The 13,731-nt window shown below is 35.2% G+C and overlaps 1 pseudogene; it reads left to right on the forward strand.

Moving 5' to 3' along the window:
• The window catches only part of LOC145053180 (uncharacterized), a 91,235-nt pseudogene that overhangs the window by 63,285 nt on the left and 14,219 nt on the right, over positions 1 to 13,731 (forward strand).

The following is a 13,731-nucleotide window of genomic DNA, read 5'->3' on the forward strand; positions in this document are numbered from 1 at the left end:
TCCTTTGGGTTAGAGCAGGGCTTAGCGGGATCAACTTTGGTCCCACTAGAAGAGGCACCATCTCGGGCTTTCACCTTGTGATAGTTCTTCGATGAAGCTTTCCTCTTCTTTCCCTTTCCTTGACCAATAGCCAAGACAGGAGCAGCGGGCGGATTGGGAGTAGGTGCAACAGACTTGTCCTTGAAGTTGCTCTCAGCAACCCTCAAGAGACCTTGGAGTTTGCTTAGGGTGACCTCTTCTTTGTTCATGTGGTAGGTCATCCTAAATTGGTTGTACATTGGAGGCAAAGAGTGAAGCACCATATCGATCGCCAAGTCTTCACCGAAGTCAACATTTAACTTGCGAAGGCGGTCGACATACCTTTGCATCTTTTGCAAGTGCACGGTAAGAGATTCTCCATGACCCATCTTAGCAGAAATCATGTTGGTGAAAATCTCATAACGCTCTTGTCTCGCGTTTTGGTGGTATCTCTCCAATAAGTCTTGGTGCATCTCGTACGGGTACATGTCCTCGTAGGACTTTTGGAATTCGGAGTTCATGGTAGCGATCATGATGCAATGTACCTTTGTTGCATCTCGCTCATGAGTCTCAAAAGCGGTGATTTCGGCGGGAGAAGCAATTTCGGGGTTGAGTTTCTCGAGCTTCTCATCGAGGACATACTCCTTATCCTCATAGCGAGCGATGGTGCGAATGTATCTTATCCATTCGCTAAAGTTCGTTCCATCGAAGGTGACCTTTTGGCAAAGGCTCATCAACGTGAAAGAACTAGCAGCAACGTTGTTTGCGTTCGACATCTACAATTAGAAAGGACAAAGATAGATTAGAATAAGAATCCCTAATTATCACCCAATAAGAAAAATTAGGGCTAGGATCCAACAATAACATTTACATACTAGAAAAGGGATGTGGCCGTAATCTAACATGCAAATAAATTGAAGGTAAGTGAATGACGATTCACTAATTCTCCATCACAAAACTTAAACTATTAGTCCTAAGTGTTTTTGAGAATTCCTAGGTTCGGATGAGATTCATTGAAACTATTCAATGGCATGCTTAAATCTCGATATGCCCCTCTAGTTTGTGACTGGGATATCGAGGATCACAAAGCGGGTGTGAATTACCATGCAAATGCACATGGTGCCTTCATTGTAATGATCACCTATTCGATGTGCCGGTAAACCACACACGCTCCATCGAACTATGATAAACAATGAATCACCCTTTGCCACCTTCGCTTAGAACCAATTAGTGTGCTGGTAAACCACACACGCTCCACTAACTTCTTAGCAAGGTGCAAAGTGTAATTTCATGGGATTGCATCAATTCACTTTTCCTAAAGTAACTAGGATTGGGAAATTTTTTAAAATATGTGTAGTTACTTTATATTTCTTATTATACTTTTAATGAGAGGATGAGGTTGCCCTATCCTACCCGTTCGGCTAACGACCCTCCACCAATCAAGCAAGCGGTGGGTGTGAGTGTACACCCATTAAGCGCCATTTTATAGGCCGCAACCTTATACCCACCTTATAGATCGCCTTCGTGAATGAGGCCTACTAACGGTAAGACTAGCATTTAGTTATACATATATATATTATTCTAGTAATATCATATTAGTATAGGGTTGTATTTTAAAACTTTAAAAATCTAGGGTTTGAAATTTAAGTTGACTAAATTAAAACTTTTAATCACAAATATAAATTTCAAAACTTGAGGGCAAGTTTTAAACATTTTAAAACATGGAGGATCAAATAACAAATAATTCCAATTAACAATTAATATCCTAATTATCTATATTTGATTTTATTCAAGATAATTACCAAAATAATTAAAATAATTAATTAATTATCATATAAGGAAATTAAATATTTTACTAGTTGATAAATACCTTTAACTAGATCAAGATAATAGTCATATATATCAAAAAATCGGATTTAGATTGATCTATTATGATTAAGGTAAGTTTCCATAAGATAATTATGAAAAAATCCCGAATCTGGCCATTCCTGACGCCTAGACTCGCCGAGTGCACAAGGGGACTCGCCGAGTCCACCTTGGAACTCGCCGAGTCCATGACTTAGAAACCTAAAAATCGAATTTTGCAGGTTTGTTTCAGTTAATCAAGCAACAATTTAAAGAAAACCAAGCTAGGCTCTGATACCACTGATGGGTTTTAGCCATAAGAACTTTCCTATGTGCGCATGTAAAACCCTAATGCTCGGATCTAGGCTTTCTAATAAACATGCTTTGAATCCAAGTCTTCTAATGACTAATTAGGTTAAATAACAACATTGAAACAGATCTAGAATCATACCTTTGAGTTCCTTGTTGATCTTGAGGTCTTGGAGCTTCTAGAGTCACAAATGTCACTCCTCTAATGGCTTACAAACACCAATAGCAAGGAAGATGATTTAGGAGAGAGGAGAGGGGAGGAAATCGGCCAGGGTTCTCTTACTTTAGGAGAGGTGTCGAATTCCCTATGCCATGGGGTCTATTTATACTTGTAGACTCCTTAAGGGTTACAACCTAAACCCTAATTGGATAATCTTCTCTTAAGGCTATCCAAATCCTTTCCATAGATAAGCCTTGGACGAATTAAGCTATCCTTTAGCTTCTAGAATTCGTCCCTAGCATATCCATAAGGATTTATAGTCTAAAGCTTAACTATCAAACAATTGACAGTTTATACCCCTTTATTTAATTAATCTCTTTAAGTCACCAAATTAATTCTAATTAATTCTATGACTTATATTAATCAAATATATTATTCATTATATTATTCTCATAATATATTAATAATATTTACTCTCTCGTAATAAATCATCCTATCAAGTTGCTATGGTGAAGGCAACCCAAAAGGACCATGCACAACTGGGTCAAATACTTGCCTAATATAGTTGCAGCCTTAGACACTATTCCAACACTCCTATCTATCTCTCATTTCGTCTCAATCGGCTATCATGGAGGTCATGATAGAGATTGAACCCTGCAAAATCTGCCTTGCAAAGTCTGTCCACCAGGTGTTTGAGGAAATGTTACTCTAAAGAATCAATCTATGATTGTTCTTTCAGACCTCAAGGCTGATGATAATGGTTAAAGAGGCACATTTTCTTTGTCTTCATTACTTCATAGACATGCTTCTATTTTTTTACCAAGGTATATCATATGTCTCCGCAATGTACTCCTTTTTGGAAACTAAAAATGAACACATATAATTATTTGGAGGCCTTATATTGTTCATTGGTTGTATGATGTATGACATACAGACATTAGAAGGAAAGTAAACTGTGGCCATGGATTTGACTGGAGCTCTATCACAATAACGTGTGATTGCATATTCAAAATATGGCTATAAAACTTGATAGAAAAATGACAGAAGTTTAGTTTCTCATATTTCTTAAGTAACACTTCAAATACTACTACTTGATGGTTCTAATCTATCCATATATTAAATGCTACTGGGAAATTGTTGATAAGTATAAAGTGGAAATATCTTAAATCGCTTGATTAAATGATATTTTTCACTCTTCCTTTTTCCATGATCCCTAATTTTAGTTTCAAATGTTGCAATAGTTGGAAGATGTGATGTATTTCTTTGTGCAGGTTAACTTCTTGGTTATCAAACGTGGTTATGTTAACGCCAGTTGTTCTTAGTTCCATTACAAAAAGGTTAAATTTTAGATCTTTTTAAGAATCTGTAAGTCCATATGGTGGCAGGTTGGACCTTGACATTAATTCTTTAGTGTTTTATGTGAAATCTACCTCTTTTGGCTAACTCTGGTTAGATAACTCGATAACAGGTTCCAAAGTTGAAGTTTATTTGTTTTTATGAAGAAGATCAACACTCATTGACTAGAAATCTTGACATGCTTATTTATGTAGGTATGTGTTCTTCGGTTTTTATGTTTGATTAATTTTCCAAAGTCCATATGTTGGCCATTTAGTTGTTTTTATGAAGTGTTCTTCTGCGAACAAAGTCAAATATGTTTCTGCTTCTATATTTGATTTTCATTACAAGTCGATTTTGTTTTCTTGTTTGTTTATCTTTTTTGCATTTTTTTTTTCGTTTCATGAGAGAAAGGTTGATAAGTTGTGATATTTGTTCATTCATAGTTACTCTTTTTCTTATTAATAATCTCAGTTTTAACTATCTGAATAAGTTTTTTGGAATTATGTTGTTGACCATTTAAAATTTTAAATTCTAAACTCCCTGCTCGATTTTACTATTTTTGCTATTTAAACTATGTAGTTTTACTCATTTGGTAGCAGCTTATCATTTGGAGCATGGAAGCACCTGAACATTTTACATGATTCTATTATTCCCAAAGGTCCATCAAAACTCAGTAATTTTTACCAATCTAAGATTTTATAGTACAATACATATCGATTGAAGGCAAATGGGCAACAAGCTGTGCCGCTAGTCCTTTTTGAATAGCAAAACCAATTCTTTTGAAAACTACATTTGTGCATCTAGAAGATATGACATTAGAATGCATGACCCGTTGGGCAGCAATAACATCCAAATCAAACTTGTAATCTTTTAGTCAACTATTTTAAATCGATTTTTTGTGGATGATAAATATCACTTATGGTATTGGTTATATATATACTTTTGTTTCCTAACAATAGTAATTAATAATGTTATTGCTTTAATAAAAACAATATACACATAAAGCTCACAAAAAAAAATTTCTTAATAAAATATACATAAGTCTAAAAATGATGTCATATTACAATTTGATAGCATTATAACATAATATAATATAAATTGTAATAACATAATATAATATAAATTGTAAGCTCAAACAAACATTAGAACTTTTAGGTATATCTACATTCAATTGGTCGGTTTTAATACACTTGAAATATTAACAACTCTGCATTAATACACTTGAAATATTAAAAAGTGACATTATTTTAAACTTAACCTATCGATTCATTGTTATATGTGGATTTCACGGGTTATAAACTAGTAAAATATAATCCCTTTCATTGTAACAAACGTTTGTAATATACAATATTTTAAAAATATAAAATAATAATTAGTTAGATATTATAGTACTTATTATGTTATATAATAATGATATAATGATGAAAATATTAAAAGAATCGTTATGGACTAAACTATATATAACATATGTTTATCTATGTTTTTGATTAGTATAAATAGCGACAAAGAAGGATATCGAGCGATCAAACAAAATCCGAATCCAAATTAAAAAATCATCCCACGTATCTCCACTTAAATTCATCACTCACAAGTCACAACCCTCTCTTCTCAACTTCATTCCTCGCAGCGGTATGAAGATCTTCGTGAAAACCCTCACCGGCAAGACCATTAAGTTGGAGGTTGAGAGCTCGGATAGAATCTACAACGTCAAAACCATGATTCAGGAAAACGAAGGGATCCCTCCCAATCAGCAGACGCTTATCTTCGCCGGCAAACATCTAGTATATGACGGTAAAACTCTTGCTGATTATAATGTTCACGAGGAATCTATGCTGCATCTCAGAATGCAGATCTTTGTCAGTACCCCAATGGGCAAGTCCATCGCTTTAAATGTTAAAAGCTGCGATACCATTGGTGAAGTGAAGGCCAAGATTCAGGATATAGAAGGGATTCCACTGCATCAACAACGATTGATCATTGCTGGGGAGAACCTCGAGGGTCCTAGAACGTTGGCTGATTATAACCTCCAAAAAGAATCTATATTGCACCTGAGTCTACAGTTTGGAGATGATATGCGGATTTTTGTGAAGACTTTGACAGGGAAGACGATCACTGTGGTTGTAAGGAGCTCAGATATCATTCGTGATGTGAAAGAAAAGATTGGAGACATAGATGGGACTCTATTGTCTCAATATCGTTTAATAGTTCCTGGAAAGAACTTCGAGGAGGATGGTAGAACTTTGAGAGATTATGACATCAAAAAGGAATCTACAGTGCACCTTGTTCGATCGGGACGATGTGATATGAAGATTTTTGTTAAAATTCTAGACGGGAAGACCATCACGCTGGCGGTGGAGAGCTCAGAGACTATTTATAGTGTGAAGGTAAAGATTATGGAGATAATACATGGGATGTCACAGGATCAGCAGCGCTTAATCTTTGATAGAAAGCGACTCGAGGATGACAAAACTTTGAGGGATTATAACATCCAAAACGAGTCTACATTACATGTGATTTTGAGGTTAGTAGGAGGTTTTAATTGGACATTGGTTAAGTCTTTCACAGGCAAAACCATGAAGCTAAAATGGGGATTGTTTGATAGCATTGATGATTTGAAGGCACAGATTCAGGAAAAAGAGGGGATTCCACGGCATCACCAGCGAGCGATTGTTCATTGCTGCAAAGAAGCTCGACGAGGATGGTAGAACTTTGGCTGATTATAACATCCAAGAAAATTCTACATTGGATCTGGTTTTGAGGTTGGAAGTATGTGATATGAAGATTTTTGTTCAGATTATGACATGGAAGACCATCAGGCTGGATGTGGAATTATCAGACACCATTAAAGATGTGAAGGCAAAGATAAAGGAAAAAGAGGGCATTCCAATTAATCAGCAGAGACTTACATATTTAGGGAGGAACCTAGAAGATGAACGGACCCTGGCAGATCATCATATTGAGGCGGAGGATACACTGAAACTTCTCCTCTGTGTAATTGTAAGTGGTCAATCATGAAGACAATGTATCTTCATTGTGTACTGTCTTCTTGTTGATCCCAATTTCTGAACCCTATCTCTTCATAGATGTTTGACTAAGAATTTTGTGTGACTTGGCCTTCTGATTTCTGAACCATATCTTTTTTTGTTCTTTTTTTTTATTCTTTCCTTTATTATACATTGGAACACAAGGTAAACCATATACCATTTGACACACACCAACCATTTTCCCTAACACTACCTCTTTACAAGAAATTACACAACATCCTTTCCAACATAGTAAGTAGCCCAACTTCCATGAACTTATTTATTAAGGTAGATCTCCACCATTCGAAAAATCCTTACCTTCCAATTCGATAACTTTATTTAGAATTTTGTTGTATAACTTTTAATCAACCTTCTTGCTTGGTCATGCTACAATTAGGAAGACACATAGTGACATGAAAGGTTTGTGGGTTTGACGTTATGAACATTAGTCATATTATCCACCTCCCTAACTTTAACTCCACCTAAAATAGATTACTATGATACAAGATAAAACATGTAAGAAGTTGAACAATATTTGTAGAATGTTCGAGGGACCAATATTCCCCCAAACAATTCAGATCATCGACAAAGAATAAGTCTAAGATTTCAAAAACCTTCCAACCCCACTATCACACCCATGACAATCCTTTTATTTCATGCTTTTGTGATAGCACATGTAGCCCTTACATTGGAGTTACATTTACAAGAATTGAACCATAAGAAAGTGTTGACATCCATCCCCATTGGTGATTCATTCACAAGAAAGGAAGTATAAGAAGAGTGTTAACAAGTTCTTCGTCTAGGCTTTTTATATTAAGAGAAGTCTAGGACTATTTAATTTTTTATGATTCTGTTGGTCTTATAGATCTTATGACATCCAATCTTTCTTCAAGTTATGTCGTTTGTTCCAACAACTGAACAAAGGATCGTCGTCCGAGGCTTAAGAAAATGGTGTGCCGAACATATGAAAAATAATCAACCAAGAACATAAGAAAAGAGAATGTAGTTGTTAAATAATTGGATGAATACGGTGGAGTGACAATATATATGAGTTTGAGAAAATTATTTATATCAGCTTGGCTTGTCGAGATCAGAAAAAAGAAAAAAATAAATGAGAAATATGTGAACCAAAGACAAGGTTTCTTCATTTATTTAAATAACACTATATGACTTGCTCCGGGAGACAAGCAAAGGAGACTACATATTTGACTCAAACAAAGGGTATCCATAATCCATTGAACTCTATGAAGTTCAATGGATTGCCACATCACCGCCACATTAATATTTCAGTTTTTGTTCAACTATACTTTTTAACATCCACACTCCATTAAACTCTACAGAGTTTAATGGATTCCTATATTTGGTTTGAAATTTAATTGAAAAAGAAAACATCAAATCCATTGAACCATTCAATGATTATACAACTCTCTCATTCAACTCTTCTCCATTCTCTATGTCATCATTCACACTCCATTAACCATCTATTCAATCATAGTCATCATCTATTCAACTTTTATTAAACCCCAATTGTGGATACTCCAAGACTATGTAAAATTTCCACCTATTTTAATTTAGGAATACTCGGTTAATATTCCACATTTCCCCTTTTAAATGGATCCGGATCCAGCTTAATCACTTGAAGCTTTTGCACATGTTGGTAAAGTTTTCTCCCGCCAACTTCTTAGTAAGTATGTCTACGTATGTGTGCCTTTTGCTCTTTCGAGGATATAAACTCAACAATGATTTGTCCATTCTCCACACATTCCCGAATGAAATAAAACTTAGTATTATTGTGTTTGTGTAGCTAGTGGAATAAAAAAATGTTCATCAATTGGATTGCCAGTTTTTTATCAACAAAAAGTTTTATTGGCTCTCCTTTAAACTCGGTCATTTCGCCAAATAAATTTTTTGGCAAGCCGCCACTGTAGCATCCATGATTTCCACTTCGTAAGTTGACTATGCTACAAACTTTTGTTTTTACGATTCCCACATGAAATGTTTCACCAAGATTGAAAACCATGCCACTTGTGCTTTTATGGTCGACAACATCCTCACAAGATCAATATTCGGAAAACCACATTAATATGTAGTTTCATTTCATTCAGGAATGTGTGGAGAATGGACAAACCAATTAGAGCATGTATCAATAAGATCATCTTGATAGAAATGAAGCAAGTTCTTTGATACCCGAATGAAATTCGATAAAGCAAGTTCTTTAATACCCGAATGAGTGTCGGCTTGATCATACGAACAACTTTGGAGCCCAATATTCTTCATGTTTAATTTTGTCCAAGAAAATATTCCATGCCTTCAGACGTAACACATAATGAGCTTTAAAAAGCTTGAAAACTTTAATGACGTAACACACAAAGCGCTTTAGAAAGCTTGTAAACTTTATGTTAGATTACTTTGAAAACAAAGCCTTCGGGACGAGATATTATCTCACCATTTAGAAAGGTGATCCTTATGTCTAAATTGTGTATCTTTTAACTCCGTTAACCCGCTAAAGTAATATTGATACAACTCCTTGAGTGGGTTAAGCTCTAGAGAAGAGAATAGTTGCAGAGACAAGAGACAAGATTGGGGCAATTTTCTGATATCTCATTCCAATGCAAGTTACAACTTAAACAGCAAACAGAACAAACATAATGCATAAAGTAGCAAACAAAAAGGAAAACATGTAAACGTGCAGTTGACTACTAGAGTGGTGTCCCACTTATTTCTCCTAAAATGATGCATGTATGAGAATTCTTCTTCAACAATAAGACCCATTAGTGACCAGGTCTTCAATCCTTATATCTGGCGGGTCTTCTTTTAATTCTGTTGGGTCGGGTTACGGGTTGTGGCACTTGTTTTTCCATATCCATATCAAATATCTTGTTTTTACACAAAACCCCTTGCAATGAAACAAGCCTTATACTCGACAATTATTCTATCATCTTTTTTAACATTGAATACCCATTTTAATCTGATGGGTTTGTGATCGGAAGGTAAATCAATGAGCTTTGTGACAAGAAGGTAAACCAATGAGCTTCCAAGTGTGATTCCATTGAAAAAATATACATAAAAATTGGTACCATTGACATACACTACAAGGATCGTACACTATACAGACGACAATTTTGAGCTCTGTCCAGACGACTTGTCGTCGCTAAAACCTATACCGACGATATGTGGTCTATAAAAAGTCGTCAGTATAGCTCCGTCGGTAAAAGTCGAAAATATCGTCGGTACAAGTGTCGCCAGTATAGCATGGTCAGTCCAGACGACATGCCGTCTACAAAGGGTCGTCAGGATTGATTTTCGAGGAAATTAGAAAAAGTTTTTTTCGGACTCTACAGAGACGACTTGTCGTCGGTAAAAATGTGAGGCTATAGAGATAACTTTTCGTTTGGATAAGTGAGAGCTATAGAGACGACTTGTCGTTTGGATAAGTGAAAACCGTTTTTACAGTTGGAAAGCTATACCGACGACATGTCGTCGCTATAGTCTTTTTTTTTTTATATCTTCCACTGGTTTTGTTATATATACCATTTAAAACAAATCCAAAATGGATATTTGCAGAATAATATAAACATAAGATAACATACCATTAAAATCCAAAAACACTTAATAAACATAACATACCATTCAAATTCTACTATATAACAAAATAACAAAAAAGCAAGTTTTTAACAAACATTGTTGTCATTACCATTCTAGTTCTCCTCCTTCTCATCATCATCACCACCATCATCAACATCATCAAACAAAATAACAAGAAAAGCAAGTTTTTAACAAACATTGTTGTCATTACCATTCTAGTTCTCCTCCTCCTCCTCCTCATAACCACCATCATCAACATCATCATCATCGTCATCATCATCATCATGCGAGTTCATTTGATGTTTCGGGGTTATTTTGTGGAACCATATTGGGATTAAACTAGAATTGTGGCATTGGTTGTGGTCGGAAGTTTGGAATGAAAGACGCGAAAGTGTTATTAAACATTTGGTTCATTTGTAGCATTTGTTGTTGCATGAATTGAATTTGTTGGGATAATACATCAACTAGGGGATTATCTGAAGATTGGGATGTGGAAGCTTTGGAACGTTTGGTATGTTTATTTGGAAATAAATTATTGTTGATGCCTGGTTTCCTTCCAATTCCGCGAATATGCCCACGTCTCTCACTGAGGTCACGAGCGAGGCATTGTTCTTCATTTAACTTTTCGTTCTTCCCGAGTTGTGATTGCATCACCATCTTCTCTCGTTGAATGTTTTCCTAAAATAAAGAAATCAATAAAAGTACATTAATTAAAAAAATAACTAAATTTATACACTAAAATAATAATATTATACCTTAAACTAACTAAAATAATAAAAACATATTTATCAAACGACTTATTAACTTTGTTTATTACTTACCCAAACTACTTCTGCTTGTGGTGTACACCAACCCCGACTTTCTTTAAATCGCATCTGTCTCCAACCGTCGATATTCTCCTCTTTCTCTCTATAATAAGCCAAAAACAATTAATATATATATATATAAGTGTTAATAAAAATTTTATAAAATACAAATAAATTTACTTACCTCCTCACGTCGTCTGTATGCATATGTTCTACTTCCATGAGCACTCGTAATTTGAAGTTTGGACCTGCTTTCTTTACCTTCTTTGCACTGCTTCCTATAACCCTCATCAAAAAAAAAAAAGATCGATCATGTTATTCCAAGCTTCGTCGTCCATATCATCCGGTGGAGTTTGTCTTGCACCTTCCACATCATCATATCCACCAACACTATCAAAATAATATTTTATGTCATGTTTGTGTTGTTTATAAGCTCTTTGGGAGTCGCTCTGTACAGTCATTCGAATGGCTTCCCACATATCTGTACCCCGATACATATCAAGATTAAAATATGTCTGCAATAAAAAAAACAAATTTAATTAGTAAAAAAACATTTAAAAAGTATAAAATTTTTCACATATAAAATGTATTTTGTACTTACTTCAATCTCAGGATACTTATTTTCATAGTAATGGAAAGGAACACGTCTCCAAGTCCTATAATGGAGTGGTACATGATTTATCACAAAGTTTGAGATAAACGTAGTCAACATTTTGCCATTTGTATTTATGAATTTATAAGTCCCCCCGACGCTATCAATTTCCACACGTAAAGGTTGACCATTGTGATTGAACTTTTTTCGCATATTTAAGCATCTTCCTTTTCCATGCCAACGCGTCGAGTTTGCTACGTTGACACATAGAACAAAAAATTTAGAAATTTAAAACTTTAAAAAAAATATACCCAATATATTTAAGAATTTCATGTAACTTACAAGATTGACAACCTACCGGTATCTTTCCTGCACGCTCATGTGGAGGTCGTTCCCTGCCGTCTCCTACATGCCCCCTCGCAACATGTGTAGTCATCTGTTTAACAAATATTAGAAAATATACTAAACATACTTTAAGCAATCAAAATGTATAACCATAACACACCATCAATCAGAATCATCACTAGAACAATATACATGTACAACATCATCATTAATAAATTCATGATCATCGCTTATAAAATCGTCATCATTATCTGAAGAGTACGTATCACCACCATCATTGTTTATAGTAGGAGCCACACTTGATTATCCATCAACGGAGTATGTATCATCATCATAATCACCTAAATCGACAGCCAAGGGAAAATCATTTGATCGAGTGTCATTAACCACATCTATCTCATTAACACCGATACTTGGATGATCCCAAAGTTTTCGATGATGAACATCTTCCACAACTCTCCAATTATTGTTTCGAGTAGGATCTTGGAGATAAAACACTTGTTTAGCTTGAGTGGCTAAGATGTATTGTTGATTGTCATACCATGTTTTACCAACATACCATTCATGACTGGTATCGATAATAACCATATTCTTTTTACTAATTAAACGTCCATTATCTAATGATGCATTGAACCATTTACCACGAAAGAGTACAACTGAATAACCATGTAAATATTGCAACTCTATGATGTCCTCTAATTGATCGTAGAATGGTGTACCGTCTACTCCTAATGTAAGAATGCCACTATTTTGAGTAGTACTTTGGAGATCACGGCTAAGTACAACAAATCGAACACCATTTACTATGTAGCCAGTGTAAGAAGTTGCATCTAACGGATTGAAGCCATGGTGGTGTATTGTAGGTAGTTAATATAACCGGCCAAATACTATATGTACTATTAAAGTTGCAGAATGGATTGAAGCCATCAGGAGCCAAACCTATACGAACATTTCTAGGTTCTTTAGCAAACTTTGGATATCTCTGATCAAAATCTTTCCATGACTTCCCATCAACCGGATGATACATCATACCATTTATTGAGCGTCCAGTATTATGCCAACTCATATCTTTAGCTGTGGATGTGGAGTTATACATTCGTCGAAGTCTTGGAGTCAAAGGAAAGTATCGCAACACTTTTTGTGGTACTTTCTTCCCCTTTGTCGTTGTGTCCACCCATCTACTCTCCTTACAAATCGGGCAATTCTGCATGGAACCGTTCTCCTTCCAAAACAAAGCACAATCATTTTTGCAAGCGTGGATCAATTGATATCGTAACCTATCTTTCTCAACTTCTTTTTAGCTTCATAGTGTGAATCTGGAATCTTGCTCTTCGGGAAAGCAGCTCTTAATAACTCTATAAGTTGATCAAACGAACTATTTGTGCATATATTGATCACTTTAATATGCAACAACTTTGCCAAAAAGTTTAAGGCAAACATATCTCTACATTCACGGTATAACTTGATATTGAGCTCCTCAAACAAATCATCAAATTCTGGGTCTATACCTCGCCCCTCCTCGTCTATATTTTCTTCATTTGTATTTTGTTCTGCCATAACATCATCAATTACATCAAACATCTCATTACTTGTGGGTGTGTTTGTTCTTGGAGTCGAATTATAGCTTAAATCCGAAGAACCGACATGTTTCTCCCCGTGATAAATCCACATAGTATATGTTTCTAGAAACCCAATGTCATGTAAGTGGGC

Source organism: Lactuca serriola, chromosome 5 (assembly GCF_051521515.1).
Source record: "Lactuca serriola cultivar US96UC23 chromosome 5, Lser_US96UC23_V15, whole genome shotgun sequence".
Classification (NCBI taxonomy): Eukaryota; Viridiplantae; Streptophyta; class Magnoliopsida; order Asterales; family Asteraceae; genus Lactuca; species Lactuca serriola.